Raw genomic sequence first — 27,022 nt, 5'->3', positions numbered from 1 at the left:
AGCTGCATGACACACTCTGATCCACAGTTAACCTACACAGAACTCTCCTTTTATCTGGAAGAAAGAGATATTCATGTTTTTCAAAGGAAACAGATGGATTTGATTAAGGGTAAATTATTTGCAAAAAGAATTATTTCTTTTAACAAAATGAGAAAAATATGTGAAAAACTCGGGCCATGTTCCTTCAGATGAATATAGCTACACTACATGCAAGTACGTGGGCCATGTGCATGGAACCACATGCATGGCAGACAGATAAGAACTCTAGCTTGCCAAAGCTTAGAGCTGGTCAATCGCAAACTGATACATTAAAACACATACTAGTGCCTTGTGTCTTGTGTCTATGAGAAAGCACGATCTGATATCCTCGTGTTGGTGTTGTTCCCAGATCATCATACTAAATGTTGTTCCAGGATCAACATTGCAAGTGACCAATCAGAATGTTGTGACGTCATACTTTTGTGACTTCGGGAAAAACCGGCGTAAAACAAAAAACTGTACTTAAGCTGCGAGAAACCGCCTCTGTCCACCGATCAACGGACCCTGACCCTAACCCTAACCGTAACCCTTTAATAAACAGTAAGCAGAATTGATATTGTCCTTGCAACATTGGAATTTCATAAATGCACGAATGGCTTGGCGCGCAAAAGAATAACGTCACAAGAATGTGATTGGTCACTTGCAATGTTGAACCTGGAACAACATTTTCATGATGGTCTGGGAACAACACCAACACGACAATATCAGATCATCCCTATGAGAAACTGAACAGATGTCAAAAAAGGAAATTCCACACTAAGTAAGCAACTTAAAGGGACAATACGTAAGACCTCACAGCTACACACTAACTGAGAGAAAACTTATGCTTCACACCTCTCTGAGACCAGAGACCTACAAGTTTTCTACAAAGTGACAGTTTACAAAAAAGGAACCAGCGAAAAAGAAGAAGTCAGCCTGGATGGCAATACGCTGGAAATTTCTGTTTTACATGGAAATTCATTTAAGTGTACATTTAACTGTGATTAAGAAAGGTGAATTTGTTTTAAAAGCTTTCCACATTCCAGGCCAATAGGGGGCATCATGTAACTGTCATACTATTTCATGTGAAAAGAAACACAGCAAGTGTTGCGTGCGGACCTGTGAAATGTGTGCTTGTGTTAAAGTTACAGTCTGCCTGGTTATTCTTCCCTAAATGCATTATTACAAAAGTATAAGAAAATAGAAGAAGGAAAGCTGATACTGAAGATGATTGCTGCAAGATCTGTTTCAACAACTGAATTTCACAAATCATGGGTAACATTCAAAGAGTTCTCCATTACTGTGTGACCCACACAGAAACATGACTCATATGGAGGACAACTGAGCAGCGAGCTGTTCACTTACACTGTAGGATTATATTCCTGGAGAGTCATTTATCATTGCAGATCATCTGCCATGATCTGTTTACAAACCACATCTGCTCAGTTAACTATATATAGGGAGCCTTGTGTGAGAATATGCTCACAGACATATACAATTCAGTTCAGGCCTCTTGGATAAGAGGCCATACAGAGAACCACAGAGGTCAGGCAAGTCACAAGGTAGGATATCAAAAATTGGGATGATCTCCTTAGATTTTCAAATTTTCAGTCAGTTAGAAGACAAATTGACATAAAACGTTGAGTTTGGAATCTGACCTCAGTTGACTTTACTTTACCATTGTAACATATGTGTTCAATGAAATGCTTAATCAAATTAACAACTTAACCAATACCTAATAGTTGTGAAACACTAACTGGTTTCCTAAACCAACCACTTCCAGTACTTTAAGATGCTCACTTATGGTAAAAATAAAAAATGGCAACCTCATATCTGCAAGATCTTTACATGAGTGTGCTGGTCGCTGCTGGTCTATCTTGTCTCAGTAGACTGCTAGGTTTGCATGGTTAGGTTTGCTTTAGAGTAGATATCAAGTTATGAAAAAATGAAAGCTTCTCTTCTCACAGTTTTTGAAGCATATTTAACTTAGTGATCTTTCACACACAGATACATCAACACACACATAGACACACATAGGCCTCCTCCCAGTGGGACATGCCTGGAACACCTCACCCAGGAGGCGCCCAGTGGGCATCCTTGTCAGATGCCCGAACCACCTCAGCTGGCTCCTTTCGATGTGGAGCAGCAGCTGCTCTACTCTGAGCCCCTCCTGGATGGCCGAACTTCTCACCCTATCTCTAAGAGAGAGGCCAGCCACCCTTCGGAGGAAGCTCATTTCTGCCGCTTGTATCCGCGATCTCGTTCTTTCGGTCACTACCCACAGCTCGTGGCCATAGTTGAGGGTAGGGACGTAGATCGACCGGTAAATTGAGAGCTTCGCTTTTACACTCAGCCCTCTCTTCACCACGACGGACCGGTGCAGCGTCCGCATTACTGCAGCTGCAGCCCCAATCCGTCTGTCGATCTCCGGCTCCCTTCTCCCATCACTCGCGAACAAGACCCCGAGATACTTGAACTCCTCCACTTGGGGCAGGAACTCATCCCCGACCCGGAGTGGGCACTCCACCCTTTTCCGGCTGAGAACCATGGCCTCAGATTTGGAGGTGCTGATCCTCATTCCCGCTGCTTAACACTCGGCTGCGAACCGTTCCAGTGCGAGCTGGAGGCCCTCACCCGACGAAGCCAACAGAACCACATCATCCGCAAAAATCAGAGATGAGATTCTGAGGCCACCAAAGCGAAAGCCCTCCGCCACTTGGCTGCGCCTAGAAATCCTGTCCATAAAAATTATGAACAGAACCGGAGACAAAGGGCAGCCCTGGCGGAGCCCATCACCCACCGGGAACGAGTCCGACTTATTGCCGGCAATGCGAACCAAGCTCTTGCAATGGTTGTATAGGGATCGAATGGCCCGTAGCAATGGGCCAGACACCACCTCCCACAGGACACCCCGAGGGACACGGTCGAATGCCTTCTCCAAGTCCACAAAACACATGTAGACTGGTTGGGCAAACTCCCATGCACCCTCAAGTATCCTCGAGAGGATAAAGAGCTGGTCCAGTGTTCCGCGACCAGGACGAAAACCGCATTGTTCCTCCTGTATCCGAGGTTCGACTAGCAGACGAACTCTCCTTTCCAGCACCCTGGCATAGACTTTCCCAGGGAGGCTGAGGAGAAGTATACAGAAGTATTGCCTATTAAATTTCCTTGTTAATATACAATATTAAATACTGTACACAGCTACAATCACAATCATAAAGTTGCACTTGTTTCCTCGGCACCAGCTTACCTGTAATCTGGCGAGCAATTACCTCTGTGTACACACATGTGCGTGTGTGTGAGAAAGACAACAAAGTAGCAAACAAATGAAGAGGAACAGATGAAAGACAGAAGGCAAGGAGAGAGCACAGGTTGAGGGGTGGGGGGTGGTTGGTGCGGGTGGGGGGGATGGAACTACCACTGAGAGAGAAAGAAATACAGAGGGCCAGAGGGAGAGGGTAAGTGGGAAACCCAATCTGTGAGTTTATGGGGCTCCACAGCACAGCAGCAAAATCAATTTGACTGCCGCTGCTTCTGCTTTCAATGAGAAGCAAGGATGATGGAGTGAGAAAGTGGAGAAGCGAAAGGAGATGGAGAGCAGGATGACTGGACAAGGATGGAACTGTGAAGTCAATATGAGTGTGGCAGTAAAACGACGGTAAAAAGATAGACAGAATAAGGAGAGATGGAAGGGTCAGAGAGGGGACAGAAGAGAATGCTGAGGTAATGGATAGGAAATATAACACATGCAACTTTACAAGATACAAGGATACAAGAGCATCTTTGAGATATACACTACATAAAACAAAAGAAAACGTGTCCCAGCCTATCAGATACTGACAAATACTGGGAAATTAAGAATAAATAACTAGATAGACAATTCAGTGTCTAAGAATTTAGAATTGTGCACTCAAGCTGGAAAGAACTACACTATACAAAATATGCAGTTTGTTTTTTTGTACACTGCATCTGCTGACAGTAATAGAAATGCATAGAGTGTCTGCTGAAGGAAGTAGAATTTAATAGCCGTAGCTTCTTTTTATGCATTATTAGTGGCAGTAAATGCACTCATTGCCTTGTTTTAGTGTAAGGAAACAATACATCTGGCTACCATTCCTCTTTTTACCATTTTTCCTTAAACACAGTATATTATCTGGAGTAGCACTTGAACTAATTAGCTGCACAGCTTATTAGCTAATTGCCAGAAGAGGGACAATGATGGCCTTCATATTACTATCAACAGGTACCAGAATGGCTAGAATCCAGCTCTTCCACTTATACTGGCTTTGTCTTTGTTTGAAAAGCATTGTAATCATTATGGCTTTGTATAATGTAGGTGGACTGCAAAACTAATAGAAATGCTTTTATCTGCCTGGGAGAGATGCAGCTCTGGTATTATTGTAGACTTGTTGTGCACTGATGTGTGATCTCAGTGTGATGCTTAATGACACACAAGATGAGTTGCAGCAATACAAGTAGAAACTGTAATGTATTTGTGTCTGGGTGTTTTAGATAAAACAGACAAATCTTGAACATTTGGAGTATGGTTAATAGCAGAAAGGCCCACAGAAAAGCATCAATTGTTTTTGTCTCCTTGTCTGTTTGCATATCATTTTATTTATTTATATTTATTGATATGTTTTTATTTGTTAATTTGTTTGTTCCATTGTTTTATAATAAAAGTGTCTAGTATAGTGATTGCATATTCATAGCTTAGCCATGTTCTGCAGCAGCAACTGTGAGGAACATGTCATATCACACGTTCTTTTTTGTCTTTCTTTTTTTCTCAATAATTCACCTGAAAGTGAACCGACGTGATAGATTGGGATCACCTCCTCAGTGTCATAAAAATTTGTTCAGTTAGACAGGTAGGATAGAGAAGTCTAGCACAGTTAAATACACACTATTTCCAGCCTACTCAAAAGGATACCCTAGGTTTTATTAACAACCATGCATTATATATAATACCCAGCCATTGCAGAAAAAGCTGCGTAACCACCCAGTCTAAGTAGCCCAATGTCACTTACATAATGTGTTGTGGGAAGGAATGTCAGGGAAAGGTAATAAATGGTAATATTTAAAATGTCAAAGTAAATAACATTGAAAATTATTTATTTCTTATAACCATTTTGTCAAAATCCATAACTTAAAGCGACCAGGAATTTAAAACAACTGCTGCATCAATTTTAAGTAACTGTGTGTATTTGTGTCAGTATGTTCCCTCAGCCACAGTATCCTAATTGTATCATGAAGGCTGCTACCTCCAAAATGGAACTCCTTATTTTCTCATTGCTGCTGACAGCCTCAGCCAAGAGGCTGCTATTTTTAAAAAGGAGTGGGTGACTGTGCGAGCTAATAAATGAGCTCACACACAAAAACAGACACACACACACACACACGCTCTCACTCTCTTTCGCTCTCTCTCTCTCTCACACACACACAGACACATTCTTATACACAGATACATGTAGGCAAACATCAGTTTCATTAAAAATAGAAATATATATGTTCACCTTAAGTCAGTCATGCAATAACAGGCATTTTCAAAAACATCTGTATTTTCATATATTTATGCTACAGAGAGAAGCACACATATCTTCCGATGGTTAGAATAATGGATATCTTTTTATGTAAAGCTGTCCAATGTTAGTGTCACCACCTGACAACAGCATGCTGCTAAAACTCAGTCATGATCCAATGTAGCAAGAGATGTTACCACATCTGTTCTTGCACAGTAAGGGGCAGAGGGGCAAAGAGGAAGACATGAGAGAGAAAGAGAGTCACAGAAGGACTGAGCAAGTACAGAGTTCCAACATGCCTTCGCCTTCAAGTTATTACATTGTCATTGTTTTTATACATGGTCAAACATAAAAATATCTGAATCATAAAAGATAACTCTCATGTGTGATTTCATCCAAAACTTGTAGTTCTTTTTTTTTTGCCTTCCTATCTCATAACAGATGCTTGACTTATAGGTTGGCATAGTGTTGCTACCTATTTAGTTTCCATTGACATCACTGTATTGTAAGGCTATTGAGTAGGGTCAAATGTATTAGTTATGATGTTGCTAAATGCCCAATGTATATGTCACCTTTAAATGTGGCACAGTTACTTAGGACATCAAAGTGTTCACTAGAGTTAAGTATGGAGGGTTTCACCCCAAGTCCAGCACCCTGAGGCTGTACGCTAAGAGGAAGGAAGGAGGCCGGGGACTGGTGAGTGTCAACACCACGGTCCAGGATGAGACAACGAACATCCAAGAATACATCACGAAGATGACCCCAACTGATAGCGTGCTCAGTGAATACCTCAGGCAGCAAAAACCCAAGAAAGAGGAGGAAGGCGAGGAAGCATCATGGAAGGACAGGTCCTGCACGGTATGTACCACCGGCAGATAGCGGAGGTGGCTGATATCCAGAAATCCTACCAGTGGCTGGACAAAGCTGGACTGAAAGACAGCACAGAGGCACTAATCATGGCAGCACAAGAACAAGCTCTGAGCACAAGATGCATAGAGGCTGGGGTCTATCACACCAGGCAAGACCCCAGGTGCAGGCCGTGTAAAGATGCCCCTGAGACAATCCAGCACATAACAGCAGGGTGCAAGATGCTAGCAGGCAAGGCATACATGGAACGCCATAACCAAGCGCCTGGCATAGTGTACAGGAACATCTGTGTCGAGTATAACCTGGAAGTTCCGAGGTCAAAATGGGAGACGCCCCCAAGGGTGGTGGAGAATGACCGAGCTAAGACTCTGTGGGACTTCCAGATACAGACGGACAAAATGGTGGTGGCTAACCAACCGGACATAGTGGTGGTAGACAAACATGAGAAGACGGCTGTAGTGATCGATATAGCGGTCCTGAATGACAGCAACATCAGAAAGAAGGAACACGAGAAGCTGGAGAAATACCAAGGGCTTAGAGAAGAGCTCGAGAAAATGTGGAGGGTGAAGGTGACGGTGGTCCCAGTGGTAATCGGAGCACTAGGTGCGGTGACTCCCAAGCTAGGTGAGTGGCTCCAGCAGATCCCGGGAATAACATCGGAGATCTCTGTCCAGAAGAGCGCAGTCCTGGGAACAGCTAAGATACTGCGCAGGACCCTCAAGCTCCCAGGCCTCTGGTAGAGGACCCGAGCTTGAAGGATAAACCGCCCGCAGGGGCGAGCGGGGGATTATTTTATATATATATATATATATATATATATATATATATATATATATATATGAGAGAGATGAGAGAAATGAGAGAGTAAAGTATTGCTTGACATTGACACAGTGACAGCGTATGGGTCATGTGTAATGCATTGTGTCTCTGTGCGCTGGTTCTGTCTAGCTCCACTCTCTTTTTGTTAGTGTGACATTGAAACTTGCTGCTTATCCCATGATCACCACTATCTTCATTTGTCTCAATTAACTACGACAGCTTTTAGTTTTCTAATGTCCACTTCAATTAGCTGGTTTCACAACATTGCACATGTACCTATGTCAAAGACAGCATGTGGAAAGCTGCTACGAAAAGTTTGTAACTCTTTTGGGATCACCAGGGTTTCTGAAATGATCTTCACACAAGTGTCAATTATAAACACAAATCACCAACACACAAACTTGACTCTATTGATATTGTTAATAATGATAATCAATTCATTTTAAAAGAAAACTGCCCTTACTTCTAGTTGCTTGCTTTCTTTCTTTCTTTCCTTTTTTTTTTTTTTTTAGATTTCAATCACTTGTTTATGTTTTGTTGTTTTGTATCTGGAGCAGCAAGACTTTTCTCGAGGACAGGAAGACATAGGTTTTAATGTCCTACATTGCCATAGTCTATCAAATCCATTGGTTTTGTCTCCTCTTCAGCTCTGATGAAAAAAATCATTATTACTTCACACAAAGGTCGTAACTAACAGGAGTATGTAACCACAGATATAACACTCTGTAATCCAAAATTCAGAGAGACTTGGCCCTAATTATTATATTACCCTTTTTTGTCAAGGGTTCAAATTTAAAAGAAGTTTATTTATATAATAACAGTCATTCACTCCAGCTTTAGTACCACACTGTGAAAGGTAACAATCAAAATAGTTCTTATGTGGACCTTAATTTCTCTTATGTGGGATTCTATTTGGAAAACTTACCATCCATCTATGGGAGAAACACAAGCACAACTGGACACATAAGCACTAGGGGTGCAACGATATTCGTATCGATATTGAACCGTTCGATACAGTGCTTTCGGTTCGGTACGCATATGTATCGAACAATACAACATTTGTAATTTATTTTATCAATTTTCCTTCTGACGATGCTGTCTGTGTTGAGCGCTCAGTGAATCTGTGTTCGACTACTCCGCCTAGGCTGCACTGTCGAGCGCAGATCCACTGAGCGCTCAACACAGACAGCATAGTCAGAAGGAAGAGCGCAGGGCAAGCTAGCGAGACAGAAGTTAAGCTCTACTTGCAACATTCAGATCTGGCGTTTGGAATTATTTTGGTTTTCATGTGACGTATGACCCTGAAGGTAAGCGAGTCATGGACTAAAGTAAAACAGTATGTTGGATGTGCCATGCAATGCTCAATTACATTGGTGTGAACTAGTGTGTTAGCGCAGTTAGCTCGTTAACGTGTTTGCCATGCACGGAGCGATCGGCGGTAGCTCGTTAACGGAGATTTGCCGTGTTGTGGCGTTAAGGTCATTTCAACGAGATTAACCTGAAAGCACTAGTGGGAACACAACGAATATGACTGCACATTTACGCCGACATCATCCTAGTGCAAAGACAAAAACAACAAGCATGCTACTAACTTTAGCCGAGTCATTTAGACAGCTGTTAGCACATGATTCTCCTTATGCTGCTGAGAATATAGCCTAGAAGAAGCGGATAGTATAGCTTTTATTTTGGAAAGAGCCATTTCTCTGTAATAAACTCTCTTTTCCAAAGATGAGTGATTCCTCAATCAGATACAGGGCTTGCAATATCGCTAGCCCGACGTCCCGGAGCTAGCGATTTTTTCAGTCGGGCTACCAAAATCTATCTCTTCCCTGCCCGTCGGGCTATTGTAGGAAAAATATATGTCAATGCTTTTGCATTCTTTCAGAAATGTAGCTGGGTAATTATGTCATTGGCATCGGTGAGCCACTGTCAATATGTGACATATTGAAGTCGCGTTTGAATTTGCGCTTGTTTTTTTGCTTTCACTTTGCAATCGTGCGAACTGTGTATAGAGAGCGACAGCACTGATCTGTGAGTGATGATAATTTGCGCACCAATTCCTCTGACATCGTCTTATTAATCGTTAGCTTACTATGCAAACATGACAAGTGAAATCTCCCGCAGCAAGCTTAAACATGTGAGAGGTTGATCGCGCAGAGAATTGCTGAGCTTATGTGAGTGAGCGTGTAAAAGCATTTCAGTTCTGCTGAGCCAAATAAGACAGGTCAGGGTGAAGAAGTGACAGCCAAAGAAAAGCTTACCACAAAACGGAGAAGTTATGACAAATCAGACTATAAGGCAAAAAGAAAGTGCAGCTTTATGGTTTCATGGACAAAATAATTTCTGTGGCTGCAATATGATGAGCTAAATAACCAGGGCTGCACATAAGTGGTCCGCAGGTGCGCATTCGCTGTCAAAATAAAAAACACGCACAAGGGTTAGGGTTAAATTTAAAAACTGTACTTTTGAGTTAAAATATATATTTATAATTTTAATAAATGACAAATTAAAAATGCATGAACATTTTTTTGTATCGAAAAAATATCGAACCGTGACACCAAAGTATCGAACCGAACCGAACCGTGAATTTTGTGTATCGTTGCACCCCTAATAAGCACATAAGCACACATGCACACGACTCATTTGTGTCAATCAGCTAGATCCTAAGTACCTAAAGCCTAAATGTGTCACTCTAATATTTTTCTCACAAGTTTCGTATCACATTCACTTAAATAAGTGTGAACATTCGTACAAAGAAATATGTTTAACAGCTTCCCCAATGTCAGGAACAGATTAAGTCTAACCTAAAAACACCATATGCTCTATCACCAACAAATATTATCCAATTTTCACACTTCTTATAAAATACTTTCCTTATGGAGTAGGACTGATTTCAAATGTGTTACTCTAAAGTGTGACTTTCTCTCCTTGTAAACACCAAAACATATGTCATATGTCATTCCAATTTTCTTTTGCACAATTTGGGCAAATTCTGATTATTATTATTATTATTATTATTATTATTATTATTATTGTTGTTGTTGTTGTTGTTGTTGTTGTTGTTGTTGTGGTTGTTGTTGTTATTGCTTACGTTTAAGTGTTATTTAAGTGTTGTTTATATTGTGTCAGTCAGTTGTAATTTTAATACTCATTACTGATAAAGTATAATTGTAATTGTTTCTTTTGAATAATTTCAAAGGAGATTAGAGGACAATTTTTACTTCAGTCATGTTATTTTCACTTGAATTCGAATTTCTCTCTAGTTCAGTCAATACATTTTGGATTTTTCCTTCAGGCTTTAAAGAACCTCTGCTCAAAGTACAGGTTATAGTTATTTGAAGACAGCGGTAGTTAACATTTGTAGTGCATTTGTAATCTCCAGTGTGTGCTGTCTGTATTTATATTTGCTTTCAAGCTGAACTGATTAGCAAAACAGGGGTAGTTCACAATGAAGACATTGAGTGGTTGCTTGCCCGCAGCACCAAAAGGAAAACAAAGATTCACGCAATAAGACTAGACACATCCTTGGGACCCAAGAAAAGGGATTTTCCACTAAAATAAGGGATTCACCAGTATATCCACCAAAGTGATCAATTTTAGTGTTTGCCATGTAAGCATACACAATGTTGGCTTAGGACACAAGTCGATTTCATGTTACATAATTTCAAGTTATAGTTGAGAACAGAAAGCATTATGTGCAAGCCTGAGAGTAATTTCTTTCCCTGGCTTGAAGTAGCACTTGGGCTCATTCTGAGATAGTGTCACTCTCTTTGTCCCTCAGCTCTGTTCTTCTGTCTTTTTCTGTCTTTCTGTCCTTCAGGTTTTCTCTTTTCACTAGTCGTGGGGGGGCAGTGTTCCCTTTTGTTATGTTGGACCTCCTTCTTGATTTGCTCCCTAGATGTTACCATGGAAACTACAAGACACTACATCACCTCAAGTAGAAGTTTCTCAGAGTGCTCGTCTGCGTGCTTGTTAATGTGTGTATGTGCGTGAGCAAGTGTGAATGTGTATGTGGGTGGAGCTCTTTGCCAAAATGCTGATACTGTATTTCTAATTTACTGACACTAAAATGTGAAAGTAGTAGATGAGAACTCAACAACCACGCCACCCGCCTCCAAACGCCTCGTCCACAAAACAAAAAACAAAAAAAACTAACTAAATGAAACAGACTTGAACATACTCATGCTTATGTAGTACGACTTATTTGTAAAAAGACACTGAATTAAAGTTTAGTGGATAGAGATTATGAAGTGTTACAGGGGTTACACTGAAAAAGGAGTATCCCAGATCTGGAAACAGTTACCATGGTAACAGAGGTACAGTAGAGATAGCTTTAAGAAAAATATGGTCCTTGTGTCATTATTCTATGTCAGAGTATAAACACATCTACCTCAAATGATCTTGTTATCACACTGGCAGTTACAGATATGCTGAGGTTACACATTGACAAGAAACACAAACATCCACAGATAATACTGGGCGTCCTTCTTAAAAGGAAATGTTGCAAGTTACTGACACCATGAAAAAATAAAGGGAGAGTATGAAATTGACTCTAAAGTAAAGAATGAAGAAATTGTGATGCTAAGCACACTGAATAAAATCGATTGTGTATTAAGTCTATATGTGTTATGTGGCTCCACTGACTGAAAAGACAGCATTATGTCTGTGTAGATCTCAGCTCAGATCAGTTAGGCACCACTACTTTTTTAGTGCAGTGGAGCATGGGATTAAATGCAGACTCTGGATCAGCTGCTATGACTCATTCTTTGCTCTGGGCTCCCGATGCTGTGCACCTGGTCAATGAGAAAGAGTAGGCAATTATTATGAAGGAGTGATAGACACACACATTTTCTGCCCCCAAAACCACTGTGTCCTTGTTCATTACTCTCTGAATAATAACAACTATTGGAACCTTGAGATGAGCATAGCAACTGTGATGTCACCATAGTTTTGTTTCAAGAGAAGGCTTTGAAGCCTGCAGTTGGGTTTACTGCTCACTGCCCTCTTGGCAGTTGCTAAAAGCCAGGAAATCTGAATTTGGCCAGTGCAATGAAGCCTGAGGGGAGCTGAGGTGGAGTGAGCAAGCAGCATTTACTGTTGCAGAAAGCGATAGCCTGAGTAAAATTAAGGCAAACACATATAAGCTTTAAAAGTCAGCATCCTCTAATGTGACCCTTTGTAAAGTCACAATGACATGCTTGAGATAACGAATTACTTACTGAGATATAAGGAGGAGATACCTTATTTAATGTGCTGTTTCTCACTCATTTTATTATATCCAACTCTTTTAAGAGCTAGCACCGACTCGATGACCAGATCTAAAAACAGCTTTATGCTGACTTAAATACGTAGTTTAGAACTTGTCTGTTTTAACTGTACAGAGGAACCAGCAAAGAAAAAAAAAGTAGGGCAGTCAGGAAAAAGAAGAAAGTAGACAGGAGTACTTGGAATCTAGTTGTTCAAGAAAGAAAGCAAAGTAAAAGGCTCATAGTCAGCTGTATTAGAGGCTGGACACTAAGGAAGGATAAAAGAACTTTGTCTATAATTGATTGCCTAGGTAATGAGATTGAGCTAGAAAGGATGTGCAGCATGTTAACATGATTAAGGATAAAAATGGAAGTACACTAACAAGTGAAGCGAGTGCGCTGAGAACATAGAAGGAGTACTTTGAAGAGAGAGGAGGACAGAAGGAGGACAGTTAGTGAATCAGGAGGTGTAGATGATTAGTAAGGAAGAAGTGTGCAGTAGGGACAGATGGGTAGGAGATGTGGATATGATTGCATCAAGAATTAGTTCTGATCCTGTTTTTGTTTGTTATGGTGATGGACAGGTTGACAGATAAGTTCAGGACGGGAGTCTGTGGACTATGATGCTTGAGGATGAAATTGTGGTCTGTAATGAGAGTAGGGAGGAGGTAGAAGAGAGTCTAGATGAAGTATGCACAGGAGAGAGGAATGAACGTCAGTAGAAACTAGACAGAACAAGGATAGCAACAAAAGTGAAAAGGACGGTTTACAAGATGATAGCAAAACCCGCCATGATTTGGTTTGGAGATTTTAGCACTAACAAAAGAGTGGATGCCGAAATGGATTTTTGCTGGAAGTGACCAGATTTGTCTGTGTGGGATTCTCTAAGAAGAATAATAAGAAGCCTTTTGTCACGGACCTGGGTCTGAGAGACCCAGGCTCCTTGAGCAGTGTGGACTCTCATTATTATTGTTATTATATGTGTTTTCAACATATCAGTAAATGTAAGCCTGCCGCAGTTGGAAAGTGTCTAAAGTCTGCCTCTGCTATTTCCCAGGACGAGCCTGGAAACGAGAGGGCAGCAAGCACGGGGTGCATGGACACTTGGAAGCGAGGACACAGGGCATGGACACTGGGAGGAAGACACGGCACGGGAGTCTGGGGCGCACGGGGATTTATTGTTGTGTATTATTTACGTCACTGTAAATAAACGCACTGCTTGCATTGAAAAGTCCTGCATTTTGGGTCCTACTTTCCCACACACCCACGGTTTGCCAGCGCGAACCGTGACACCTTTATTGTCATTGTACATTTGAAATTTAGAACAAGATTCATAAAACTATTGTGTTCAGTGCAAAACAGTAGGTGAAAAATAAATAAATAAATATGGCTTAAAAATAAAAGCATTAAGAGCAGGTAAACATGTTAGTACATTTAGAGCATGGCTGGAGTTAAAGGAATGACATTCACAACAGAATAGCTATTGCACTCAAAAAGAAATATTGTAAAATGTTTCAGATTTGGAAGGTTTTCTTTATTTACAGCAGTTGAGAGTTCAAATGGCCCAGGGGATGAAATTGTTTTTAAGCCTATTTGTCCAGCTCGTTATGCACCTGTACCACCTGCTCAAGGGCAGGAGGTTGAACAAGTGCTGTTCAGGGTGGGAAGATTCTTTGATTATTTTCTTTGCCCTGCTGAGACACAGAGAGCTGGAGATGTCCTCTAGGGAGGGCAGTGTGCAGCCACTGGTTCTCTGGGCATTGTTGATAACCCTCTGCACAGCTCTTGTCTGCTGCTGAGCAGCCAGTGTACCACACTGTGATACAGTACATCAGTACACTCTCAATGGTGAAGCGGAGAAGGCCTCCGACAGCTTTTCCTCTGTGCAATTCCTCCTAAGCACTCACAGGAAAACTAGTCTCTGATGTGCCTTTTTAACCACCACTGCTATTGTTCGCACACCCAGAGAGAGGCTCCGCAATGTAGGTGACAGAGTCCCTGTAGAAGTCGAGCTGGGTAGAGTCTTCCGTGTGTCTCCTGTAGTCACTGGCCATCTCTTTGGTTTTATTGGTGTTAAGTGCCAGGTTATTAAACAGAGCACCTACTATTTTATGTTGCTGCAGCATGGCAAAAACGTCTCATCACATCATGCATGATGACATTTGCTTAACACCTTTGCACCCAAAGGCTGCAAAGGCTCATAGGATTTCATTAAATATTTTTCACTGCAATTCCTTTCAAAAATGTAGTTGTACGGAAACAGTGGAACAGGGGGTGTAATTCGCCACATGAACAACAAAAAAAATCAGTAAATGGTCATAATAAATCAGTCTGGTATTTAGTTTGTTGCATCAATTGAAATTACATTGCACATTTTCACTGACTCTTACATTGCTGCTGTTACCAGAAGGGTCATTCAGTCTCAAATCAGCTAACTTTTGGACCATTTTCTTCTCAGCCATCTCTGATTTGATTCAAAATTGTATGGTACAAAACTTGAAGATATATAATGAGTCCTGTGAAATCTTACCTTTATATATCAAATAGTTTTCTAGATATAGGCCTTTCCCACACACAATGAACTCTGAGGCAATGTTTGAAAGTAAATACAGTCCCGATCAAAAGTTTAAGACCACTTGAAAAATGGCAAAAAAAATAAAAAAAATAAATCATATTTTGCATATTTTCTTGGATCTTAACAAGGTTCCAAGTAGAGCATGAACATGCAACAAGAATAAAATGGAGTGAGACAAAACATGCCATTTATTGAAAACAACAATATATAGAAAGTAAAAAGCAAACAAGTCATCTGTCTTTTTCAATATTTATTTTCAAATAGACTGACTTCTTAACTGCAAAACTGCTACACTAAGAAAACAGACCTACATTAAATTAAATAATTTATTTGAAAAAAATAAACAACACATTGATGTCCAAAATGTAAATTGACTTTCCCTATTTATTTGGTGTAAATCTCCATTCACAATGAAACAGGAATGGTAGAAATACATTTCATCTCTTCTTCCTGTTCTGAAGACAAACAAACAATGTCTTCATTATAGTCAGCATGCTGTCAGAGTGAAAACAGATCAGTCTCTGCTGTAATTCAGCTGGTTAAACCTTCACTCTCCAGCTGGGCAATATGTTTGCATCTTTAGACAGGTTTCCTCTAAGATGGTAGTTTGGAGTAACATTGATATCTAAATTTAAGAGAGATAGTTCCCTACCAAAAAGTGTAAATCTGAATTGTAATGATCTAAAAATAAATATGTTAGCAAATAGGGCTGCTCGATTATGGCAAAAATGATAATCACGATTATTTTCACTGAAATTGAGATCACGATTATTTGACGATATTTATTTAACCCTTTAAGACCTACTATAGAACCAAGTCCACCAGAGCTTATATTATTATTTTTTTTATATGCTGTAGTGCCATTTGTGGGAGCATTTCAAGTTGCTATACATCAATACAACTGTTATAGCCCATATTTTAATAATATGTATGCATTAAGTCCATAGTAATTACATAAATTGCAAAAAAGTGCAATAAACTACAAAAAAAATTGAAAATCGCTTTTGTTTTGTTTACATATATTTCTACTTGGAGAAATTTAAGAGGTTTATCCCTCAAAACTTTAAATACAATAAAGTTGCAAAAAATAGTTTCCCACCACAGGAAATTTATTTTGTGTCTTCATAGTTTTATTTTGGAGATACAGCAATTTTTATATACTGCAGGAAAAACAAAAAACAATCCTATGATGCAAATTTGCAAAGAAAACAGCATGTGCATCATTTCACTGTGGGAAGTGTTACGAACAGCTGATAGGAACGGCAAAGCGTGTTTCTGGAATATTATGTTTTTGTTCCTGCAAGCGCTTTTTATGCAATTTTTGCAAAGCTATATGTGGAACGAAACCGTGACCGAGGACAAGCTGATGGCATAAGATGTAAGTACAACTCCTCCGGTTTCATATGCAAAACAAATTATTGCGCTAGCTTACACGGTTCAGATTCTACAGGGATTTAAAAATAGTTACGCAAAACGGAGCGTGCTGCTCTGACCGGCTTTAAAGGGTTAACAATGACTTTAAAAAAATAATATAAAATAGTGTGCAACACCACTGAAGTTTTTTTTTTTTTTAAACTCTCTTTTCAAACAACGGCAGTCACTCTCCAAATAACTTCTGCTTAGCTTTCCGAGCTTCCCTCGGGTCCTCTTAATCAGCGGTCTCCAACCTTTTTTGCGCCACGGACCGGTTTATGCCCGACAATATTTTCACGGACCGGCCTTTAAGGTGTTGCGGATAAATGAGGGAGGGGCTAATAATCGGCTCAGTCATTTTTAATGATCGTTGAAAGCCCAGATCGTAATCGTGATTAAAATTCGATTAATTGAGCAGCCCTATTAGCAAAAGATTTGGACCCCTATTGTCACGGTCCGCGTGGCAGACCATGGGGATGTGGAGAAAAATAGGACCCAAAACGCAGGACTCTTCACTGCAAACGGTGCGTTTATTTACAGTGTGATAAATGGCAATAAATCCCCATGCTCTCCCTTTACTCCCGTGTGGTATCCTCCCCGGAAAGTCCGTGTCTCAGCACTCCCCGTGCTGGCTGCTGTCTGGCGCTCGACACTTCTCCTGGGGAAACAATTAGAGTCCTGGAGTCTCATGCAATAATCCCACGTCGAGGAGCTCTCAGCCACACTGCTTTATAGCTCCCCCGACGATCCTGATCAGTTGCAGGTGTGTGATCCTCTCCCTCAGGTGTGACACAAACCAGGAAGACGAGGGACAGCAGCACCAAAAATATACATGTCCATAACATATTTAATAACCCTGGGTCCCTCAGACCCAGGTCTGTGACACCTATACTTACTCTTATGTTAACTGAAAAGAGTGCAATCTGATTTTTATGCATCGTTTGGGGATTCAAGGCAGATATGATAAAAGAGAAAAATCTAGACTCGACAGAGCTGAAGAAGTACTTTGCAACACTAGTTTAAAAAGAGAATTGTTTTAAATGTTTGGTTACAATTGCAGCGTTCCAAAAACATCAGCAGTTGGAAGTATTGTACCAAAACAAGTATTTTACTAACACTGTGCTTTTGATTTATTTATTTACTGGACTGTGTTGCCAAGAGGAGCTCCACTGTGGGTTAGTTAGGTAGACAGCAGTGCGGATATTCTTCAAATTGCTCAATCAAGGCATTTGAACCACAGGGATCAGTCAAGCAGGAATTCTTCATTGCACAGTAAGTAACAAAATCAGCAGCAGCACACAATGCAAACACATTTGCAAAGAAAGCAGGAAGTCAATTAGAAGACAAACAGAGACTTTTGAAAACGCATGAGAGGGTAGAACAGTGTTGCAGTGTTTAGTCCTCACAGCAAAAATGTTCTTGGTTAAAACCTTCTTTGTCAGGTATCTGTATCATTTGAATCCAGAGTCTGGCAACACTGCTATAGGGATTTCACTTAATATAAATCTTACAAAGTTTGTTAGACTAAAAAGTCATATTTAACTTCCATGAATTTCCTAGTTTCTAGGTTTACATACTGGTATGAATGCATTGTTTTCTGTGTGTGTGTGTGTGTGTGTGTGTGTGTGTGTGTGTGTGTGTATTATAGGTACATATTTGTGTTTATTTTTGTAGGTTATGCAGAAAGCTTTCTGAAGTGTTTTGCAGTGTGTGTGTGTGTGTGTGTGTGTGTGCGCACGCATTCATGTCTTTATCTGTTTGTGGTTGAGAGCTTGAAGGCATATCCTGCTGCTGGTAAATTACCCAAAGCAACGTGGCATGGAGAGAAAGCAGTGGGAGGGAGTGAGGAGAGGTGAAGTAGGAGCTTGAGAGAGGAGGAGAGAAAGCGAAAGACAGAGGAGTGATCATTTGGAACCCCAGGTCTTATCAAACATTGTTAGTGCACCCTACTGCCTCTCATTTACAATCTTATCCCCTCGTGTAGCACACACAAACAGAGGAACATTAGGAAAAAGATTTCAAAAGGCCCAGGTATGTAGAGCACATACAGTGGGGCAAAAAAGTATTTAGTCAGCCACCGATTGTGCAAGTTCCCCCACCTAAAATGATGACAGAGGTCAGTAATTTGCACCAGAGGTACACTTCAACTGTGAGAGACAGAATGTGAAAGAAAAATCCATGAATTCACATGGTAGGATTTGTAAAGAATTTATTCGTAAATCAGGGTGGAAAATAAGTATTTGGTCACCTCAAACAAGGAAAATCTCTGGCTCTCACAGACCTGTAACATCTTCTGTAAGAAGCTTTTCTGTCCCCCACTCGTTACCTGTATGAATGGCACCTGTTTGAACTCATCATCTGTATAAAAGACACCTGTCCACAGCCTCAAACAGTCAGACTCCAAACTCCGCCATGGCCAAGACCAAAGAGCTTTGGAAGGACACCAGGAAAAGTATTGTAGACCTGAACCAGACTGGGAAGAGTGAATCTACAATAGGCAAGCAGCTTGGTGTGAAAAAAATCAACTGTGGGAGCAATCATCAGAAAATGGAAGACATACAAGACCACTGATAATCTCCCTCGATCTGGGGCTCCACGCAAGATCTCATCCCGTGGGGTCAAAATGATCATGAGAACGGTGAGCAAAGATCCCAGAACCACACGGGGGGACCTGGTGAATGACCTGCAGAGAGCTGGGACCAAAGTAACAAAGGTCACCATCAGTAACACACTACAACGGCAGGGAATCAAATCCCGCAGTGCCAGACGTGTTCCGCTGCTGAAGCCAGTGCATGTCCAGGCCCGTCTGAAGTTTGCCAGAGAGCACATGGATGATACAGCAGAGGATTGGGAGAATGTCATGTGGTCAGATGAAACCAAAGTAGAACTTTTTGGTATAAACTCAACTCGTCGTGTTTGGAGGAAGAAGAATACTGAGTTGCATCCCAAGAACACCATACCTACTGTGAAGCATGGGGGTGGAAACATGCTATGGGGCTGTTTTTCTGCCAAGGGGACAGGACGACTGATCCGTGTTAAGGACAGAATGAATGGGGCCATGTATCGTGAGATTTTGAGCCAAAACCTCCTTCCATCAGTGAGAACTTTGAAGATGAAACAAGGCTGGGTCTTCCAACATGACAATGATCCAAAACACACCGCCCGGGCAACAAAGGAGTGGCTCCGTAAGAAGCATTTGAAAGTCCTGGAGTGGCCTAGCCAGTCTCCAGACCTCAACCCCATAGAAAATCTGTGGCGGGAGTTGAAAGTCCGTGTTGCTCGGCGACAGCCCCAAAACATCACTGCTCTCGAGAAGATCTGCATGGAGGAATGGGCCAAAGTACCAGCTACTGTGTGTGCAAACCTGGTAAAGACCTATAGTAAACGTTTGACCTCTGTTATTGCCAACAAAGGTTATGTTACAAAGTATTGAGTTGTATTTTTGTTATTGACCAAATACTTATTTTCCACCCTGATTTACGAATAAATTCTTTACAAATCCTACCATGTGGATTCATGGATTTTTTTTTTTCACATTCTGTCTCTCACAGTTGAAGTGTACCTCTGGTGCAAATTACTGACCTCTGTCATCATTTTAGGTGGGGGAACTTGCACAATCGGTGGCTGACTAAATACTTTTTTGCCCCACTGTAGTAGCTATTCATTGTTTATACAATAAACTACTTTTATACAAATATGACTAAAGTACTGTGCAAAGGTCTCTTGCCACCCCTCACTTAACAAGTTTTTATTTGGACATTGGCTACTTTTTCATCCAATTTCAATCCATCCTTGTACCTCACCATTTTTAGAGGATTTTTTTAAGCAATTTAATACTAACCTTTGATTAATTCAAAGCACCAAACTCAAGGCATGAACCACTGCTGTGACTACACATTACAGGCAACTTAGCAAAGAACCAATAAATAGTTTTTTTAACATCAGGAAAATATTCAGGAATGACCTGACACAGGACCTGAGAGAACCTGCATGAAGTACTTCTCAAGCAAGGGAAAAAGGGAGAAAAGGCTGATATATGCTAAACTGCACGAGAACTGCATGTAATGAATCCCAAATTAAAGTTCTTGTATTGTGTAGAGAAGGTCAGAAAAGAGGTACAAAAACTGAGTGTCTGTATCAATAAAACACAGTTAAGACTATCGTGTTTTGGGGCTACATTTAAGCTAGTGATATAGGGAATCTTGTCAAAACTGGTGTAATTATAAACACAGAAAAGTACTGTTAGACTTTGATACACCATCCAATACTATGCGAAAAGGCATCATTTTTCAGTATGACAATGATTCCAAACACAATGCCAGTGCAGTGAAAGAATACCTGAATAGAAAAACACACAATGGAACACTATCATGGATTGGCCTCCCCAGAGCTCAGACCTCAACATTACTGATGCAGTGTGGGATCATCTTAACAGTTAATAGAACAAAAGGCATTTAGCATGTAAGGAAGAGTCTTCAAATTTCCTTCAAGAACCCTGAAAAACCTGGTCCTGAAGACTACTTAAAGAAAATACACACAAGATTACTACCTAAAAGAGTGTATGTGTAATTTATGCTTACTTTCATTTGTCTGTGTTATCCAGTATAGTGTACAGCATATAAACCATTTTATGTTTAACAACACCTATTCAGTACACAATAGGGATTACACTGTACCTCAACACCAGTTAGGCATGCTGCACATAATCATGACAGATGCAGTGCTTTATTAGGGTGTTAATGATGAGCTCTGTTATGTGCTTCTTTATTACATTGAAAAGGTTAAGACATGAAAACTACATGATAAAAACATGGGCAAAACAAACCAATCTCTCTTGGACTACTAACAGTATCAAAGTTATTCTCCCATTTTAATTTTAGCTTCTTCTGGATCCTCTTATATTTTCTATCTTTCTACCTGTGGTCTTTCTTTTAAGCTGTTTTTTCTCTTTTGTTCTTTTTTGTATTTAAAGTTGAGAACTGAGTGTACTTAACCATAAATAAGATACAAAAGAGACACCAAGAAAGGAAGACAGAGTAGCAGTGATAGTATGGTAATGGATTTGTTGAGAAAAACAAATGGCTATTAATTGATGACCAAGAGAAACACCAGAGATGACATGGGATTGGTATTTAGCTAACAAACAAACAAATTAAAAAAAAAACATAACTTTTCAAGTAGTTGTAATAAGAACCATCTTGAAATTTGATTTCCAGATGTGACCGGGGTCAGAAGTATATAATACATAAAAATAAATGAAAAATGCCTAAAACACTAAACAAATACTACATGGGGTAAACAACTGCTTAATCTCCTGCTGAATTTGTGACTTTGCTCATTAACATAGAAATAAAAAGCAGGTATTGGATTAATACTAGCACGATAAGATAAATACTTCAGAACATTGCTCCTGTTCTTCAGAAAATACACAGAATATATTTTAAGGTCATTTTGATACTCCCATTGAAACCAATATAAAATGCAACTAGCACTGTCTGGACACATTTAATACAAAACCTGATGTACCCTGTGCCAGAACTAGATGTGACTGATAGCCAAATGCAGTTAGATAAAGAAAGAATAATTATTTCAGTGCTGAATTGTTTCGGGAAGGATACAGTTGGAGTGCATAAGTGTAGGTGTGGAGAACATGCAGGTTGCTAGCTGTGCAGAACTGTGGGCAAACATAAGCTGAACTGAGCAAGGTCCAAGCAAGTAAAGAGTGAAATCTGGAGAAGAGTGGATTGAGGGTGAACGAGGAAATGGCTGCAGGCCCCCTTAGAAGAGGGGGCAGAGGTGGACTGCACAACAAACTTTCAGTGTTCTACTTATACTGTATCTTGATGCATGCTCAATCATCCAGGTAAGTTTATATACATGTTATACAGTTTATACTGTACTTAAAGCCTAACATAAATAGTCATTTAGATTGGAAAGAAGTGCAAATAAATAAATAAATGAATAAAACATGCTTTCTCATAACACTCATATTTTATCAAAATGGCTGTCAGAGTTTAACCTGAGATTGAATTTTGCGTAATTTCTATACAAACCTTAACACAAGTATTTAAAAAAACAACATGATAAACTAAAATATTTGTCTTTTCGGGTCCGCTATGGGCCTTTTCCAGTAACCCCCCACTGCTGTGCACTGAGTGTGGCTGGCAGGTCATACTCTGCAGAATATGCACACTAGGCTCGCTTCTGTTCAGTGAGGGTCTTCATCATAATAATATGTGCGATTCCATCTTGAGCAGGGCGATATGACCAAAAATATTTATCACGATATACATTTGAAAATTTGCGATAACGATAGAACTAACGATATAATTGACACTAGACAAAATACTTTACAACTTCACAACTTTATTAGTGCAAAAAACCCCATCTATGTATTTTCACTTAAAAAAGCAGCTGTTTTTCATGTGCATTAAAGTTATATAAAAATGTAACAGTGCAAATGCAAATTCCTCGCTGACAGTTTAACCAAAAGGCATTTCCAGTGGAAATTGGCCGACATATCCTCAGCATAACCATGTATAATATCCACAAAACTTAAAAAGAGGTTATACACACACAATGCGGTAATATTATGTTGAAGCACAGTACGTATCACTCCGTGAGGCGCCTGCCTAATGTAGCCGTAATGCTCCGACAATCCATCAAGCGGTGCGGGTTCGTAGCTTAGCAAAGTCATACTAAAACATTTGACAGATTTTCGAGCACCGTGTACCACATATAATCGTTTCAAGGTCAGTAAACACAACCAGAGTTCATACATAAGGCACACGGGATTATAAGGGGCACTGTTGATTTTCAGAAAAATCAAAGGATTGATTTTAAGTGTGCCGTATTTTCCAAACAACACGGTAATAACGACGGCCCGCTAGCATGCTCTACCAAAAATAGGGCTTTGTTGTGTATCTGACGGACGAAAGCTAAACCAGTTCCACACCAGTGAAGTTGCAGCATTTTTACAAACCAGTTCTGGTTCATCCGTTTCATTTAACGATCCACTTTCGTTCTTCTAATTCTGCGTCGCCGCCATGTGCGTATGTAAACATAGGCACTGTGCATGCGCGTTTTACTCATATTCTATCGCAATATTTCATTTTCCTATCATTGCCCAAAATTACACCGGTATTACCGTGAACAGTATGATATAGCCCAGCCCTATTGTACGCACATCTTATATCAGACGTTTGGGTGACATATTCAGCTCCATTTGAATGTCCTCCAAAGGTGAATATGCCTGTGGTGAACAGAGATGGGCAGTAACGCGTTACAAGTAACGCGTTACTGTAATCTGATTACTTTTTTCAAGTAACGAGTAAAGTAAGGGATTACTATTGCAAAAACGGTAATTAGATTACCGTTACTTTCCTGTAGTAACGCTGCGTTACTGCGTTACTAAAACCGTGATTTTTTGCGAGAATGTCTCACGACAGTGACGTAAGCGAGTGCACCGTTGGTGACAACAGCTGTGTGCAGATCAACAATGGATCACATATCGATTGTAGGAGAGAGTATGAGCGTGCAGCGTTTAAAGCGTGGAAGTACTGACCTTACTTTGAGTTTGATTCCATAAAAAGTGACAAAAACATTAGCATCCATCGTGCGTGGGAAGAAAACTTCTTTTTACAGCGAAAAAAACCCCTAAACTTCCAAGCAAGCACCGAGTGCGCAACGACGTAATGGGAAATTCACAGAGAAACTCGCGGATTCTTCAACTGACCGCGGCACACCTGCACCAGGGTAAACCTCCGCCTACCGCAGCGCTGCTTTACAGGTGAAAATAGAGCAACAGGACCGCTGAGTTTTTGACTTTATTTATTTTCTGCTGTGTTTTACTTGCATCTATTTGAAAGAGTGAGTGTAAACACAAAAAATATTTTATTTTATGTGCTGGAATGTGTAGAAAATAGGTTTAAATGTTAAACTAATTTATTCAAGTCAGAGAATGTTGCATATAATAAAATTTTTGCTTGATGCATAAAGTTAAAAGATTAAAACTGATAAAACAAGTTTAAAAAGAGAGACTTTTCCATTTGATTACATTTTGTATGATGGATTATGTAGAAAAAGTAGAATTGGGCTGAAAGATCTATCGCTTTATCACCTATTCAGGTTGTAAATCGTGTTTTTAAAAAGTAACTAAGTAATTAATTACTTTTGAAAATAAGTAATCAGTAAAGTAACGGGATTACTTTTTTTGGGAAGTAATCAGTAATTAGTTACTGATTACTTTTTTCAAGTAACTTGACCAACACTGGTGGTGAAGTGTTTGAACTGACCCACTATTTCTGCCCACTGCCACAGCATCACATACACTACGTTGTGCTAGCAGTCCCTCATTCACCACAAGTTGCAAAGTGTGCGTGAAGCATCCAAAACTTGCAACACCTAGCCAGTCCATTGCCTTTGTTATATTGTTGCCGTTGTCTCACAAAACAACGTGGACTTTGGAATTTTCCATGCATTTAACATTTCGTCCATAGCTGTAGCGATGGACTCTCCTGAGTGTGAGCCACAAAACTCTTTAGCCTGCAACACTGCTTTTTGCAAAGTTGCAAACCTTGAGTCTATCCATTGTACAGTCAGACTTAGCAATGACAACGGACAAATGTCCGAGCTCCAGATATCAGTTGTTAAGCTTAATGCTTTCCAAACATTCAGAGATGAACTTACACACCTGCTTGTACTTCTCTGGGATAGCTTGCTCTGAGATGAAATGCCAGTTCGGCAGCATATAGCGAGGCTCCAAATGCTCCATTAAGCATTGAAAACTGACATTTTCCACAACAGAAGGGGTTGGTCATCAAGCACAATAAATTAAACAATTTTCTCCATTATCAGCTTTGCTTTATTGCTTTCTGAAGGGAGTTTCTCACGCCTCTGAATACTTTCTGTTTGTGTGTTTCTTCGGAACATTGGAGGCCTGGATAAATTCCATGTACTCCTTTCTCTGGTATTTCGGTAAGTGTTTAATCATGTTTGTGGTGTTAAAGTTCCCAACACTGCTACCACCTTGTGAAACACTTGCATTGCATAAGTTACACTCAGCAGTCTTGCTTTTTTCTTCTTTCAGCCTGAAGTAACTCACACCGCTGACATGACCGCCGACAGATCTCGCACACGATAACCACTCTATCACGTGACGCATACTGTTCCGACGTGCTAAGGTCATGACCTTGGTTATGCCATGTCGCAAGTTTTGTGAGGTTTTTTTGTGATATTTATTGGATTGGGTTACATATTTTTATTTCTCCCCGATATCCAATCCTGTTAGGTGACTCTAAAGGGTGGACTCATGTGACAGAAACACACAGAGGCTCTGGAGTGCAGTGAATTAGGTTTATTTACAGTGACGGGGTATCTACAAAGGTGAGAGCTATTTGCAGTGACAGGGTAAATGTACAATGATGAGGAGAAAACGAAAGCACAGAGCCTGGCGTGCGGGGAGGACTGATGCCGTACTTGAGCAATCTAAGGGAGAACGACAAAATAGAGTAAAGCGGTGACGCTGAAAACTGAGAGCAAAACATATGCAGATAGGGAGAGTTGGAGAGCTTACTGACTGAAGAAGTCATTAGGATGAGTGATGAAATGTTTCGCCCACTGAAAACACAACGTCCAGAACAGAATCAACTTTTCGGTACATATACTGTAATCAGGGTTCATACGCCTTTTTCAGGGTCAAATTCAAGCACTTTTTAAGTACTCTCAAGGTCCCTTTTCAAGCTTTTCCAGCACATCCCCCCCAGCCAACAAAAAAAAAAGAATGCATGTGTCTCAATTCGCATCACCTCAGTAAGACCATGTGAAAATTAAAACAAATCATCCTAGGTGAACTTAAACACCTTTGTTCCCCTTCTGTTAAGACATAGAAAAACGCACCACACAAAAATACTGCAAAATGAAACCGTCACCTTATATACATAGTGTATGAACTCAAAATGCACATTTCACTTAAAAATTAAGATCAAATCAACTTGTTAGAGATATTCTTCTCCTGTTGAAAAACAAAAACAAAAAAGAAATAAATAAGTTTTCTCATCAGATATTGATGCTTCTTTCCTGTGTGACAAGAAATAGGAGACAGATGTTTGTTTGTTGTTTGTTTTTTAAGTTAATTCCCAATAAAACTATTTTATTGCTAACTACATTGCTGTCTGTATTATTGCTGAAGTCCTAAATGATCACCTTTAAAGTGTTTGTGCTAATAACATCATGTACAGTCAGACAGGCATGGAGAACAGCACTGACTGGGAGAGGCTTTGAACACATCACATAGTTCAATTTAACATATAAGACTTTAAGAATGCACAAGCATCTACTTAAAATCTATTTAATTTATCATCTGTGATATTATTATGTACAATTCCAATGTATTTTGTTCATCTCCCTTAAATAAACAGGCAGCCTTAAAGTATGAAATATTCATATACAAATACACATAAATGTGTCTACTGTCTCAGTGGCTGATAGTGCCCCACGGGCTTCGGTGTGAGCTTGAAGACATTTATAATGTTTAAGTAGTTTAATGTGTCGGTGCTGACGATAAA

This window comes from Simochromis diagramma, unplaced genomic scaffold (genome assembly GCF_900408965.1).
Source record: "Simochromis diagramma unplaced genomic scaffold, fSimDia1.1 OVJJ01000344.1, whole genome shotgun sequence".
In the NCBI taxonomy this organism is placed as follows: Eukaryota; Metazoa; Chordata; class Actinopteri; order Cichliformes; family Cichlidae; genus Simochromis; species Simochromis diagramma.
Note: the sequence above shows the minus strand (reverse complement) of the source record.